This window comes from Paramisgurnus dabryanus, chromosome 4 (assembly GCF_030506205.2).
Source record: "Paramisgurnus dabryanus chromosome 4, PD_genome_1.1, whole genome shotgun sequence".
Taxonomy (NCBI): Eukaryota; Metazoa; Chordata; class Actinopteri; order Cypriniformes; family Cobitidae; genus Paramisgurnus; species Paramisgurnus dabryanus.
In genome coordinates this window covers 10,793,716-10,806,875 of record NC_133340.1, presented here as the reverse complement: position 1 = coordinate 10,806,875, position 13,160 = coordinate 10,793,716, and the positions used below count along the sequence as shown (strand labels likewise).

The 13,160-nt window shown below is 36.4% G+C and overlaps 2 long non-coding RNA genes across 3 annotated transcripts; one reads left to right on the top strand and one right to left on the bottom strand.

Moving 5' to 3' along the window:
* Positions 1–1,249: 1,249 nt before the first annotated feature.
* Positions 1,250–11,893, bottom strand: LOC135786041 (uncharacterized). The gene is made up of 6 exons (XR_010546777.2): positions 11,838–11,893; positions 11,499–11,581; positions 11,313–11,391; positions 10,348–10,413; positions 2,222–2,310; positions 1,250–1,381 (listed from the first exon to the last, which is right to left on the bottom strand). It is a non-coding gene; the product is annotated as an uncharacterized lncRNA (long non-coding RNA).
* Positions 1,269–12,936, top strand: LOC135786040 (uncharacterized). 2 transcript variants are annotated; one of them, XR_010546776.2, is made up of 7 exons: positions 1,269–1,394; positions 10,366–10,425; positions 10,522–10,566; positions 11,331–11,408; positions 11,519–11,572; positions 11,811–11,982; positions 12,092–12,936. It is a non-coding gene; the product is annotated as an uncharacterized lncRNA (long non-coding RNA). The 2 variants fall into 2 exon arrangements; XR_012336513.1 differs by lacking the exon at positions 1,269–1,394 and having other exon boundaries at positions 10,281–10,566.
* Positions 12,937–13,160: the final 224 nt, after the last annotated feature.

Here is a 13,160-nt window from a genome sequence, read left to right as displayed (position 1 = left end):
TACGTTTTGCATTCTTTCTAATTTGCTCTGTATTATTGACTCTTCTAAATTACTATAAAGTATTACGATATCTTTTGTCACCATAAAACTATGACCGGGGTATAAAGTCATGCTAATTGTCTATACCGCTAACTAAGATGTCCAGCAATTACATCACTATAGGCAGGCTATAAATAGATAAGCCTGGACCTCTGATGATAGGCCTTATTTTGATTAAGTTGTTGTATGGCATATAATTCGCTATACCAGGTTAGACGGTGCTAACTTGGACCTCTGATCAAAGTCTGAGTTCTACATTAAGTTGTATATAGGTAGTTGGCTGGGGTTGCATAAGTATTTTAAATAAGAGTACGCCAGCATGGGGCAGTTGCTTCAACCATTTCCTCTGGTTATACGGATAGACCAAATTATTTAACCCTAACTAAGTTGTGTGTAATCGTGATTACTATAGGCAGGCTATAAGGAGATATGCCTGGACCTCTGATTACTGCCCCTGCCTTGATTAAGTTGTTGTATGGTATATGATTCGCCATACCAAATTAGACGGCGCTAATTTGGACCTCTGATCATCGGATGGGTTTGTATCAAGTTGTATATAGATGATTACAGTGGCCAATGTTGCCTGACCTCTAGTGTGGTCAAGTTTTATGTTTCAGAACCTGCACAACGGCCGGTGTTGACTGATACGACATCTGTAATCGAATGAATGAGTTCAATGTAAACATGAGTAAATAGAATGATCAAACGTTTATCCAAATTCTATATGTATATCAATTTGATTCATATTACAATACGTTTTATATCTTTGGAGTCAGATTATAAAGTTGCGTAATGTTAAATCTACAAGCACCGGAAAAGACCGAATGCGCTATAAACCGGCCATGCCGTTTGGATTCCGTCGTTGGGCCAAAGGGATGGGTGGGGTCATTTTTGGACCCTCAAAACATCCAAATTCATTGAAACAAAAACAACAACAATGTATTTAAGATGAGACACATTCAGCATTTATAATTTTTTCTCTCTTTTTTGTTTGACTTTGTTTTCTACAGTAGCCTGTTAACAGTAGACCAAAGGTATGATGATCAATTATAAATGCAATATGGTTGAAAGGTCAGTAAACAAACAACAAAAAGGTAATTTCTTAATAGAATGTCTATACATTTTTTGCTTTTGTTACATATTTCATACATCAAAATCATTAAACGTTAATAATTATGTATTCCAACTTGTTGCAGCTTGACAAAAATCTAGCTTGAAGGAGAAGGGACAGCTGAGTAACAAAGTCCTGGTACGCAGACGACGATACTATTACACTGACAAGAGTGTAATGATGATGGAGACACAAGCCAGAGAAAGGGGGACCAAACACCAGGCCAGAATTCTGCATGAGTCAGGTAAGCATAATGAGTTACAGCAGTGGTTCTCAACTCTGTTCATGGAGTCCCACTGCTCTGTGCATTCTGTATGTCTCTTTGATTTGACAGACTGAGGCTGCGTCCAAATATCACTTTGTGCATCCTATCGTGCATCATGTTCTGGATGTAAAGCATGAGACTTTTAATTGTATGTTAACATTTCTATGGTGTTCACTGCATTATTGTTATGCATTTTGTGAAACATCTGCAACATTGTGTCGTTTCTTTAGGGACTACTGAATAAATAATACACTTTAATAAAGCTACATACTCAAAACAAAGAGCTTTTTTACAGGAGCAAAGAATTCTGCATCTAAAAGTTTGATATAAGCAAATGTTCATTTCAGAGTGTTCATTTTATTTACAGAAAAACTTAAAAATGTTAAATATAAATTAAAAGTAGTAAATAAAACACAAATACGTTTTGGTGCAAATTGCTGGCACTACCTGGATTGAAATTTTTACACATGCTAAGTGTGTCCCATCGGATGAATAATTCTACATGCACGCTTGGGACCTTCACGCCCACTAGAATACCTATGCCAAATACAAAAAAAAAACGTAATGTAAGTAGTCTTGTGCAAAGACAACAAGTGTGAACATTTGGACACAGCCTCAGTTCAGTTCATGAAGATCTCTACTAATGAGCTGATGATTTGAATAAGGTGTGTTAAATAAGGAAGACATACAAAATGTGAATAGCAGAGGACCTCAAGGAACAATGTTTAGGTACAGTTACACTGTATAAAACATTAACTAAACAGACAAATTATTTGTCATAGCTTCAATAAACAAAAGAATGTCACCTGCATTTTAGTTTCAAGCATTTTCCCACAATGAAGCCAAACTGGCAGAAAATAAGCTTCTGCTTTGCATCTGACATCAATTCAGAAACCTGCAAAAATAATTACAAGAGAATGAAGAATGTTTAAAATATACATAGAAATAAGCTCTAAGGAGCGGCATGGTTTACAGTAAAATTATGGGGTACTCACACTATGCATACTGTATCATACCAAAGTATGTTTTACCTCCAAAGTTTGGTGTTACTAGTGTGAGCGCTCCGTACCCTACTACACTTGGTCTCTGCAACAGTCCAGTTTAGTTCATGGTAGGGGGGCATATTTTGAAACATAAATATTTTCAAATTATTTGCGACCCTTACAAAGACACTAATTTCCCACAGCCAGCAACAGCACAATGTTTGTCTGACATCACAATCTTACTGTTATTACAACTTTATGATTGTCAACAACTACTACTTTAGACTGAACACCAGTGGGCGGAGCCAACGATATAATGATGTGCTGTGTCTTTCTGTGGGGGAGGTCAAATGAAAATTAATGTAGCTAGTGTGGGATTTTTATGTTGTTTTATTAATCAGTATGTTATGTTATAATCCATATGTGCCATTATGCGTTTTGTGCTGAGATATGTGAGTAAATGTCTGTGTGTAAAGTTGAAAGGCTGTTCCAGTTGGGGGTAGGAACAAAGCCCTGAAGAGAAAACACGCAGAACAGATGGTTTCAATAAACAAGTTGTTTGCTTTATAACTATGTTATATTTAGAGAAAGTGAAAATTAGTATGTTAAACTAATGAATGCATTTAACCAATTCATGAACAATGGAGTACTGTTGTGTTGTTGAATAATTATGTTTTACATATTTACTGCCTACATTTCATCCTGATTGCTAAAAGTGTTAAAGTTAAAAAGATGTCCAAATAAGGACTGTGGAAATTGATTTTGTTCCATTTTTATATTTCTTTAATTGATCATTTTATTCTATAAACATTGTGTGTTTCATATATGCACTGAGCTATTATGTAGAAATGAGGTGTTTATGTTTGAGAGTGGAGAGTTACCAGTTTTTGTGTGTGTGCTGTAAGGAGTATTAGCGAGGAATTTACGCCTGGTATAGATCAAGATAAGAGAGAGGCCTGAGGGGGAAGGCAAACAGGCAACTATGTCATTAATTAATGCTTTAATATTCACAGGATAAAATATGCCATGTATTTCTTACTTAATCAGTATTAATCATTGAATAATTGATGTAATAAATATAAGATGTTGTCTTTGATAAATTTGTATTAACCAATGAAATGAAGGTTGCATACAGAATAACTTAATGGGGGCAGGGCAGCTCAACCTTGAAGCCAGAAATCTCCTGTGTGTGTGTGTGTGTGTGTGTGTGTTTTCTTTCCTAACAGATGGTTTTTAATAATGATTAAAGTGTTTGCTTAGAAGTAGTATTGCAGTAAAAGATTTAATATGTGTTTATCTATCTAAAGAAGTTAATGTGTGCCTTATTCATATAACCAATTTTACAAATAATGAAATGATGTCATGATATTGAAATATGTTTTACATAATAATCACTTTCATCTTACAGCTTATGTTTTTTATAAATGAATGTTTTATTAATGATTTGTTTTTAAGAAAGCATTATAACATGCTATTCAAAGTGGAGGAGTACTGGAGAGGAACTGCAGGGCTCCCAGGGATGAGAGGAGAACAGTTTGTTTTTCTTTGTCTATGTGTGTCCATCTTTGCCTACAGGCTAAAATTGGGTGTGGTGATGGAGTCAGATGGACGAGGGGAACGGCCTTTGTGGGTGGAGATTTTCTGAAGAAAGATCGACGTCACATATTTTATAAATAAGCATGTTACTTCCTGAGCTGGTGGTTCGCTACTTGAGAGGACCCAGCGCTGTTAAACTTTTTCAATCTGATCAATAAATATTTGAACTTAGATATTTGTATCTTTTGCCTTTCCTCTAAATTATGAACACGCAATGGACGCCTTAAAGTCCAACAATTGGTGACCGCCGACGTTTTGTGGAGGGAAAGGAGAGAGTGAGAGGAAGGAGGGTTTCACATTGAAGAAACCAGAGTAAGGGAGGGCTCCATTTCAACACAAAAGACCGGTCTTCTAAAATAAAGGTAAGCAGAAACCTGTTGTATCGAATTCTGCTATTTGGATATACCAAATTAATTGTGTTGATAAGGAGCTCCGAACTGAAATTAATTATTTAAACAATAAGAATTGATCAGAGTGAAAAACTTTTTGAAATCTTTGAATTTTTTTGTTAAATAAAAGGTTGAGGATTCCTTTAACGCATTAGGCGTTATAAAATACCAACTCGGGTTGAAGCCCGTAGGGGGTTGGGAAACCAATGGGTGGAGGGCCCAGGAACCATCTAATTGAGTACAGTATTAAATTTAAGGGTTATATATTGTAATTTATGGTTGGAGGCCATTAGTGCATTAGGCGCTATAAAGTACCAATTTGGGTGAAAGGCCCGTTAGGTGAAATTCCTACGAATACTGTTAATGGCGGTGTAAGTTAACAGAATTAAATATAAGGTTGAGGATTCCTTTAATACATTAGGTGTTATAAAATACCGACTCGGTTGTAGCCGTAGGGGGTGTACAGCAGCACGTGAGGTGTAAGGCCTACGAATACTGGAAAAGAAAATTGACGTCTTACTGTTATTGTTGTGGTTTTGTCTGAGAAATTGTATTGTAATAGTATTTGTACCGTGTATTGTACGTTGATATATATTATGGCTGAATTTCAGAAAGAGTGTGATGACTATGTGTGTTCACCGGTGTATGTGCCATGGCAAAAAATAGTTCAATTAATGATGGCCCAAACTGATCCTAAAGATGTTAAGAAAAGACAGAAAGAGGTTGCATTAGTTAGGGGAAGTTGACAGTGGTGCAGCTGCAAAGCCAAAGGAATTTAAACAAGGAAACAGTCAGCCAGACTCAAGTGTGACACCTACGGCTCCTCCTCCAGTTCCACCCCCAGTGAAATCGATCTACCCCTCCTTGCACACACCTCCTCCTTATGAGAAAGCCAAAGCCCCAATGAAACAGCCTGTTTTTCAAATCAATAGCGGTGAGCTGAATGTAGATGTAGATTTTATTTGTGTGAAAATGTAGTGTGTCTGTGATATATTGAGTCTGTTAAAACCATAAATGGGATTAAGCAAAATCTAGCAGAAAGACAGAGGCGAAGCTTTGAAAGAAAAACAACAAATTACAGAAAAGAGTAGAGACCAAGTTATTAAATGTGGAAATGAAGATGAACAATTAAAAAAAGGACAGAAAATTGTTAAAAGGTGAATGACACAGATAATTTGTATAGAGGACAAAAGATTTAACAAAATGAAGAGGAGTCTTCATCTGATGGTGGAAGGTGGTCACAAGATAAATTTCATTTTAAATTGAAAGGCAATATTTTGCAATGGGTTAAGTTAAACCTTGAAAGGCTGAAAGCTCTCATCCTTTGACATTCAAGAAAGTGAATAAAAGCTGGCAAGAAACAGACAATGAAAAACTGTGTGTGACATCAAAGTGTTGGAGTTGCAAAGAGAGGAGTAACTCATAAACTGGACTGAGAACACATTCTATTTGAATGGGACTATACTTGAACTCAAGCGGTGAAGGGGGCACTGCATATGGTCTGAGACATTTACAAGGATGAAACACCAAAAAGACTGAGTGGAATCCAGAAAGACTAACAAAGATAATAATGTTCTTGGAGGCAAGAGAAACTGGACAATATTTCACTGAACTTTTTCATCTTCATACGGGCCTTTGAGTGAAAAAGGGGAAAGAGTAAACAGCCGTTCAATGTTTAGTAAAGACCTTGTTACTATAGGGACACAGACAATCTTTATGAGAAAATCAGCTAGACACATTTAAAGGCTGATCAAGAACTTTGTTGTTAGGTGTGACTACCTGTTCTGAAATCAAATCAGACTCCTATTAATCTGACAGGAAGAAATGCATAATTTAATTTGGTATCTACAGAGGAAGTCAGAATTCCACTGATGGTACTGAGCTAAAAAGCAAATATATATGGCATAGAACAGCTATGGCAGAAAGGAAATTAAAATAGATAAAAGAAATAAATTGAAAAAGAACACCATAGAACAATATAAAAGGTAAACAAGAAAAGCTGTGACAATAGAAAAATAACTGATTATTGTAACAAACTTTGTATTTAAGGAAATTGCCAGCCCAGACATCATATATGTGCATGAAGGTGTTCACATGGCAGATCTAATCACTGAGGGTGAGCCAAATGATTGGATACCATTGACTGATATACAAATTATTATTATTGTAATTAATTATAATTGTTATACCATTGACTGAAAAAGCAAATAAATTGAGAGATGGTTTGTTCGCGGTACCACTGACAACTACCCCACCGTTAATCACACTGTTTACAGATGGTTGTTGTTTCAGAGCAGCAGATGACACATTGAAGGCAGGCTTTGCTGTGGTTGAGCAAGTTGTGGGTGATTTTGTAACACGACTGAGTGGTAGATTGAAAGGTAAACGGTCAGCACAGAGAGCTGAAATGACAGCTGTTATCAAAGCCTTGCACTACACTGGTGAAGAGAGGGTGATTGTTTATAGTGAATCTGCATATGTGATTGGTGCAGTATATATGGAACTGCCATATGGCAGATAGGTGGGTTTGAAACCAGGAAAGGCCGGCCTATAGTAAATGCTAGCAAAGCCTGACACATACTACAGGCTGTGAAGGTACCTAATGACGTGGCTGTTGTCAACTGCCTAATAAACCACTTAAATCCCCAACCATGGTTTCCCAAGACAAAGTTAGATCTGACAAAATTGACAAACACGCACTGGAATTGACATATAATTTCGGGGCTGGTTATCACCCCAATGTTAGAGCAAAGCTGAAATAGTGAACCTGACTTTGACATTAAAACTTGACTTGACAAACTATGTGCACAGACGAAAAATAACATGGCTTGACGCATTACCAATTGCATTAATGTCTATTCAATTTTCTGTTAACAGGATTTCTGGTTTTACAACCTTTGAATTGCTTACAGGTCGTCAGTTTCCGGGTCCGAGGAACGCCTTGGTGTAGGATCCAATCCTGCCACTAACTAATGATGTTTATTTCTACAAACTAACTGCTATGATTAAATTTTTCCTGCCAGGCTACCACACAACGAAATTGTGAGAACAACCCAGCTGTTACAAATGATGTTTGGGTTTCTAACAGACACAGGTGTGGACCTGAGGACTCAGGTCCAAGAGAGGGAAAGTGTTGAAAGTGAAAGTGAATCAGCTGGAATACAGAGAGGACAAACAGGAAGTGGTAACACATCAGTGGTAACACTCACACAACACCAACAACAAAGTCAACAAACACTCTGTAAAATTGTGCATAAAAAAGGTGACATTTTTTCTAGCCCAGCAACAGAACCCCTAGCACACTGTGTGAGTGCAGATTGTGCCTATGGAGCAGGTATAGCCGTACAATTCAAAGCGAAGTACGGTACACAAAAGGTTGTAAGACAGAACAAACACACAGGTGAATGTGCAGTTACCCACGAGGACGACGGCAGATTGATTTTCCATTTAATAACAAAACAAAATTGTACTGATTTACCAACATATGAGAATTTTACCCACAGTCTCAGACGTATGAGAGAGTGGTGTGAGAAAGAAAACATAACAAGTGTATCCACTCCCCGGCTGGGGTGTGGCTTAGATAAATTGGATTTCCACAAAGTGCTGGAAATCCTGACAGAAGTGTTTGGAGACCTGAATATCACAATTACCATATATTCATTATAACCTGGGTAACTACATACCATATTGATCTTTGAATTTTGATCTTTGAATTTCTTAAGTTTCTTATACAATTCTACAGTATTAATTTCATATTAAATTTTTCTTTTCCTTTTTGAATTTACGATTGTTATTTGAGTATTAGCCAATAGGCATAAGTGTATTTTTTCCACAGAGATGAAGCTATATGCAAATTGGAAGGTTCTGTGGGCCGTAGGAGTTATAACTGCAATTATAATCACCATAATATTTGGCATAAACAATGGAGATCCCTGTGTAACAGACTGATAGTGTCTGCAATAGAGAAAAAAGAAAATCCACCCAAATACAGCATGCCGCTATTAGGCCTACAGAACCTGGACGAGGAGGAAGAAGAAAATGTGTGACCTCTTTCAGAGGTCAAGAGAGGGAATTGTGGGATTTTTATGTTGTTTTATTAATCAGTATGTTATGTTATAATCCATATGTGCCATTATGCGTTTTGTGCTGAGATATGTGAGTAAATGTCTGTGTGTAAAGTTGAAAGGCTGTTCCAGTTGGGGGTAGGAACAAAGCCCTGAAGAGAAAACACGCAGAACAGATGGTTTCAATAAACAAGTTGTTTGCTTTATAACTATGTTATATTTAGAGAAAGTGAAAATTAGTATGTTTAACTAATGAATGCATTTAACCAATTCATGAACAATGGAGTACTGTTGTGTTGTTGAATAATTATGTTTTACATATTTACTGCCTACATTTCATGCTGATTGCTAAAAGTGTTAAAGTTACAAAGATGTCCAAATAAGGACTGTGGAAATTGATTTTGTTCCATTTTTATATTTCTTTAATTGATCATTTTATTCTATAAACATTGTGTGTTTCATATATGCACTGAGCTATTATGTAGAAATGAGGTGTTTATGTTTGAGAGTGGAGAGTTACCAGTTTTTGTGTGTGTGCTGTAAGGAGTATTAGCGAGGAATTTACGCCTGGTATAGATCAAGATAAGAGAGAGGCCTGAGGGGGAAGGCAAACAGGCAACTATGTCATTAATTAATGCTTTAATATTCACAGGATAAAATATGCCATGTATTTCTTACTTAATCAGTATTAATCATTGAATAATTGATGTAATAAATATAAGATGTTGTCTTTGATAAATTTGTATTAACCAATGAAATGAAGGTTGCATACAGAATAACTTAATGGGGGCAGGGCAGCTCAATCTTGAAGCCAGAAATCTCCTGTGTGTGTGTGTGTGTGTGTGTGTGTGTTTTCTTTCCTAACAGATGGTTTTTAATAATGATTAAAGTGTTTGCTTAGAAGTAGTATTGCAGTAAAAGATTTAATATGTGTTTATCTATCTAAAGAAGTTAATGTGTGCCTTATTCATATAACCAATTTTACAAATAATGAAATGATGTCATGATATTGAAATATGTTTTACATAATAATCACTTTCATCTTACAGCTTATGTTTTTTATAAATGAATGTTTTATTAATGATTTGTTTTTAAGAAAGCATTATAACATGCTATTCAAAGTGGAGGAGTACTGGAGAGGAACTGCAGGGCTCCCAGGGATGAGAGGAGAACAGTTTGTTTTTCTTTGTCTATGTGTGTCCATCTTTGCCTACAGGCTAAAATTGGGTGTGGTGATGGAGTCAGATGGACGAGGGGAACGGCCTTTGTGGGTGGAGATTTTCTGAAGAAAGATCGACGTCACATATTTTATAAATAAGCATGTTACTTCCTGAGCTGGTGGTTCGCTACTTGAGAGGACCCAGCGCTGTTAAACTTTTTCAATCTGATCAATAAATATTTGAACTTAGATATTTGTATCTTTTGCCTTTCCTCTAAATTATGAACACGCAATGGACGCCTTAAAGTCCAACACTAGTGACATCACTACTCCAGCCATTTTACATTCGTAAAAGAAGAATGCTGTCTGCGATTCACTTATGTTTCCATGATTGCAAAAACCTTTATCGAAGTACATATACAATTGTTTAAGTGTCATAATTAAAACATGCCTAAATTGGCAGTGACCCTGGCTTAAGTCGATACAAAACTCAAGTGCAAATCATGACACTCATATTAACTGTAGTTTTGCAAATTATTGTAACACCGATATCAGATATGAATAGTGTCTTATGTAAATATAAAAAGAGCAGAACAAAAAATGAATATAGTCAAAAAAATGTGATCTGTGCATTAAGATTTGCATTGTAAATGCAGTCTTATTTTTACGAAAAAACTTGGTTATTGCTGGAATCATGAATGGTCTGAATAGGATTTGAGTTTGTTTACTTGTGAAACTTACCTGCACCACCATTTACAGATCCAGTGGGTGCAGATCATCATACAGATGGTTCAAGTGTGGATCCACCTAATATTCAAGGTAAAAGAGCATTTGTTCACAGCATTATCTAAGAAAACATATCACTAGATATTACATATTAGATGTTAATGTCTGACTCTGATCCATACGAAACAGATTTTCTGTCCTGGGACACTTGGCTGACCATCAAGAAAGAACACAGTAGGTTAACAAGAATCTGATCTCACGTTTGATCATTACAAAATTATTGCAGTACATTACACATTTAAGGACTGTTATTCCTCTGGCTGATTTAAAAATACCCAAAAGTTCTTAAAAAGAAGCAGCCCTAGTTATTTTGGCTTGTTAAACATAAACTATATAGACATAACTATTGCGACACCTCCTTCTAATAAACAGGTTTAAATACTTTACTTATTTCCATGAGCACAAATCTTAATGCTACAGCATATGATATTCTAGAAAAACCGTTTGATGCTAAATTTATAGCAAGAGTTTTGGCAGGGCCCTTTTCAATACCAACTTAAGAATGACCCTACAAACAAAGTAAGGTTCAAACAGAAAATTAGTGATTCAGTCTGGTGTGGAAGAACTTTGACTGGTCTGAATAAACCCAAGACCTTAACTCAGCTAACACCTTTGATATGACTCAAAGGTTTTTAGCCAAAAACTCATCACCTAAACCTATCAATGACTTGTACAAGAAGCTGTAGTCATTTCGGAACAGAAAAAGGCACTAACAAAACTGTTGCAACAAAAATCAAAATCAAAATTCTTTGTAGTGGTATTATATGGTATAGCATTTATATTTGTTTTGATTGGACATACTGGAATAAATAAACATGTTTATTAGAATGAGGCCTCCCAATACTTTTGTCTAGTGTATTTGTCACAGAAAGGGTAACGCAATCCTTAAAGTGTGCTTCTTTGTAAATGTGACAAATGACCTGATCCATCATTTCCAGCTCCAGTGGGCATCCTTTATCCATCCAGACCCTCATACAGATGGTTGGAGTTTTGATTAATCTAAAGTACCATGCAAGGTAAGAGAGCATTTGTTGACATAATTAGGAAGAAAACATAAACGCATTGTTCATGGCATTTAAATACAACATAACACTGTTTAATACTACCTTTTCTGTTCAATCCATAGAGCACTCATTTTCCCTCTTGAGACCATGGTGTGACCTGCAAGGTCGAATGGAGAGTAAGTTGCCTAAAAAATAAATAAAATAAATGTATTTAAAATCGTCATTAGCTAAACATCAACATGTCTGAGGCAGATGCAGGTCTGATAATCTGTCCAACATTCAAAACCTCACAGTAAATCTACAGTCTTGAGTACTGTTTTAAATCAATGTATACATATGCTCATTATGAATTTTAATAAAAAATACTAAATGTATATAAAAAGCCTCAATTCAATTATTTTTTTGATATTGCAGCTGTAAACGAGACAATCTTGGAGTCACCTGCATTCACTGGTCCAGTTGTTAGTCCAATTACAGATGGAGATTATAGAAGAGGAGGATGTCTTTTCTCCAACATCTTTCTAGACTGATAAAAGATCTAGACAGGCTTGAACAAAAGTTAACAGAGGGGCTTATATAGAGAATGGTAAGAACCATTTTATCCATCAAACTTTTTACCAATTATTGTAAACATAAACAATATTATAGGGCTTAATTTGTTTTAACATTACTTCAATGTACTGTATCTGTTTAAGGTGAGCAGCTACACATAAAAGAAGAACATGGAGAATCTGCCCAGAGGTGTTAACCAGCAATGCAGCTATACAACTAAATTGATGCAGGCTGAAACAATGTGTGTATGTTATGTCCAAATGTTGTTATGTTCAAATGTTTTACAATATACTTAAACAGGTGGACCTGTCATTATTGCATTAGTCAAGTACAACTGAGTAGGTTAAGTTTACATATCAACGTCAATAAATATATATAAATAAATATCAGTCTTGACAGCAAACATAATAATGTTAAATAAAATAATAATTACAGCTTTTTAAGAAATTTACACGGGCTCAAACTATCAGTGAAATTAACTATCAAAAACCTAAAATAACCACAGACACGTGAATAAAATATCTAACGTGAACTAGCTAGTTACTGTACATACTGTCAGGTAATGAAGTTCAGAGTCAAGTGCAAGTTAAATATTTATTTAGAAAAAAGGAGATAGAGAGTTAGAGAGCAAAGTCACTGGTAGATCCACACACGGCACACAATAATCCAGTACAGATCCGAAGGAAGAGAGAGAGAGCCACCCACGCACTCCGTCGAGACACCAGCACAGTCACCACACGCAACAGAGGGATGATACGTGCCGCCCTGAAGGTGGATGACAGGCGGAGATGGAAGATGGTAATCCAAGAACTCGGACGGGTAATCCACTGTGAAATCCTGATGTAGAAGAGCCACCCGGAAACCACTGGTCACCGCCTAAAAACGAAGCGAACCAGCGGTCCCGAGAAACAACAGTCGTTAGAGTTAATGTAATCCACAATGGTAAAAGGTGTACTCCACTCACGGGTGATGATGCAAACCGGAGAGAAACAAAGACAGCTGGTATACCGCCTAAAAACAAAGCTGTACCGAGAGACAAACAAAGTCAATGAAATCCAGTAATCCTCAAGCGAGCGGTCCGGGCGAAAACGAGTCCCCGAACGCCGAAAACCAAACCTGGGGTAACAAGAGGAAGAGACAGAGAGCGACTGACAAGACAAGGCAGGGTAGCAGGACTGTGATAAAACAATGAGCGCGCAACGAAGGACAGGA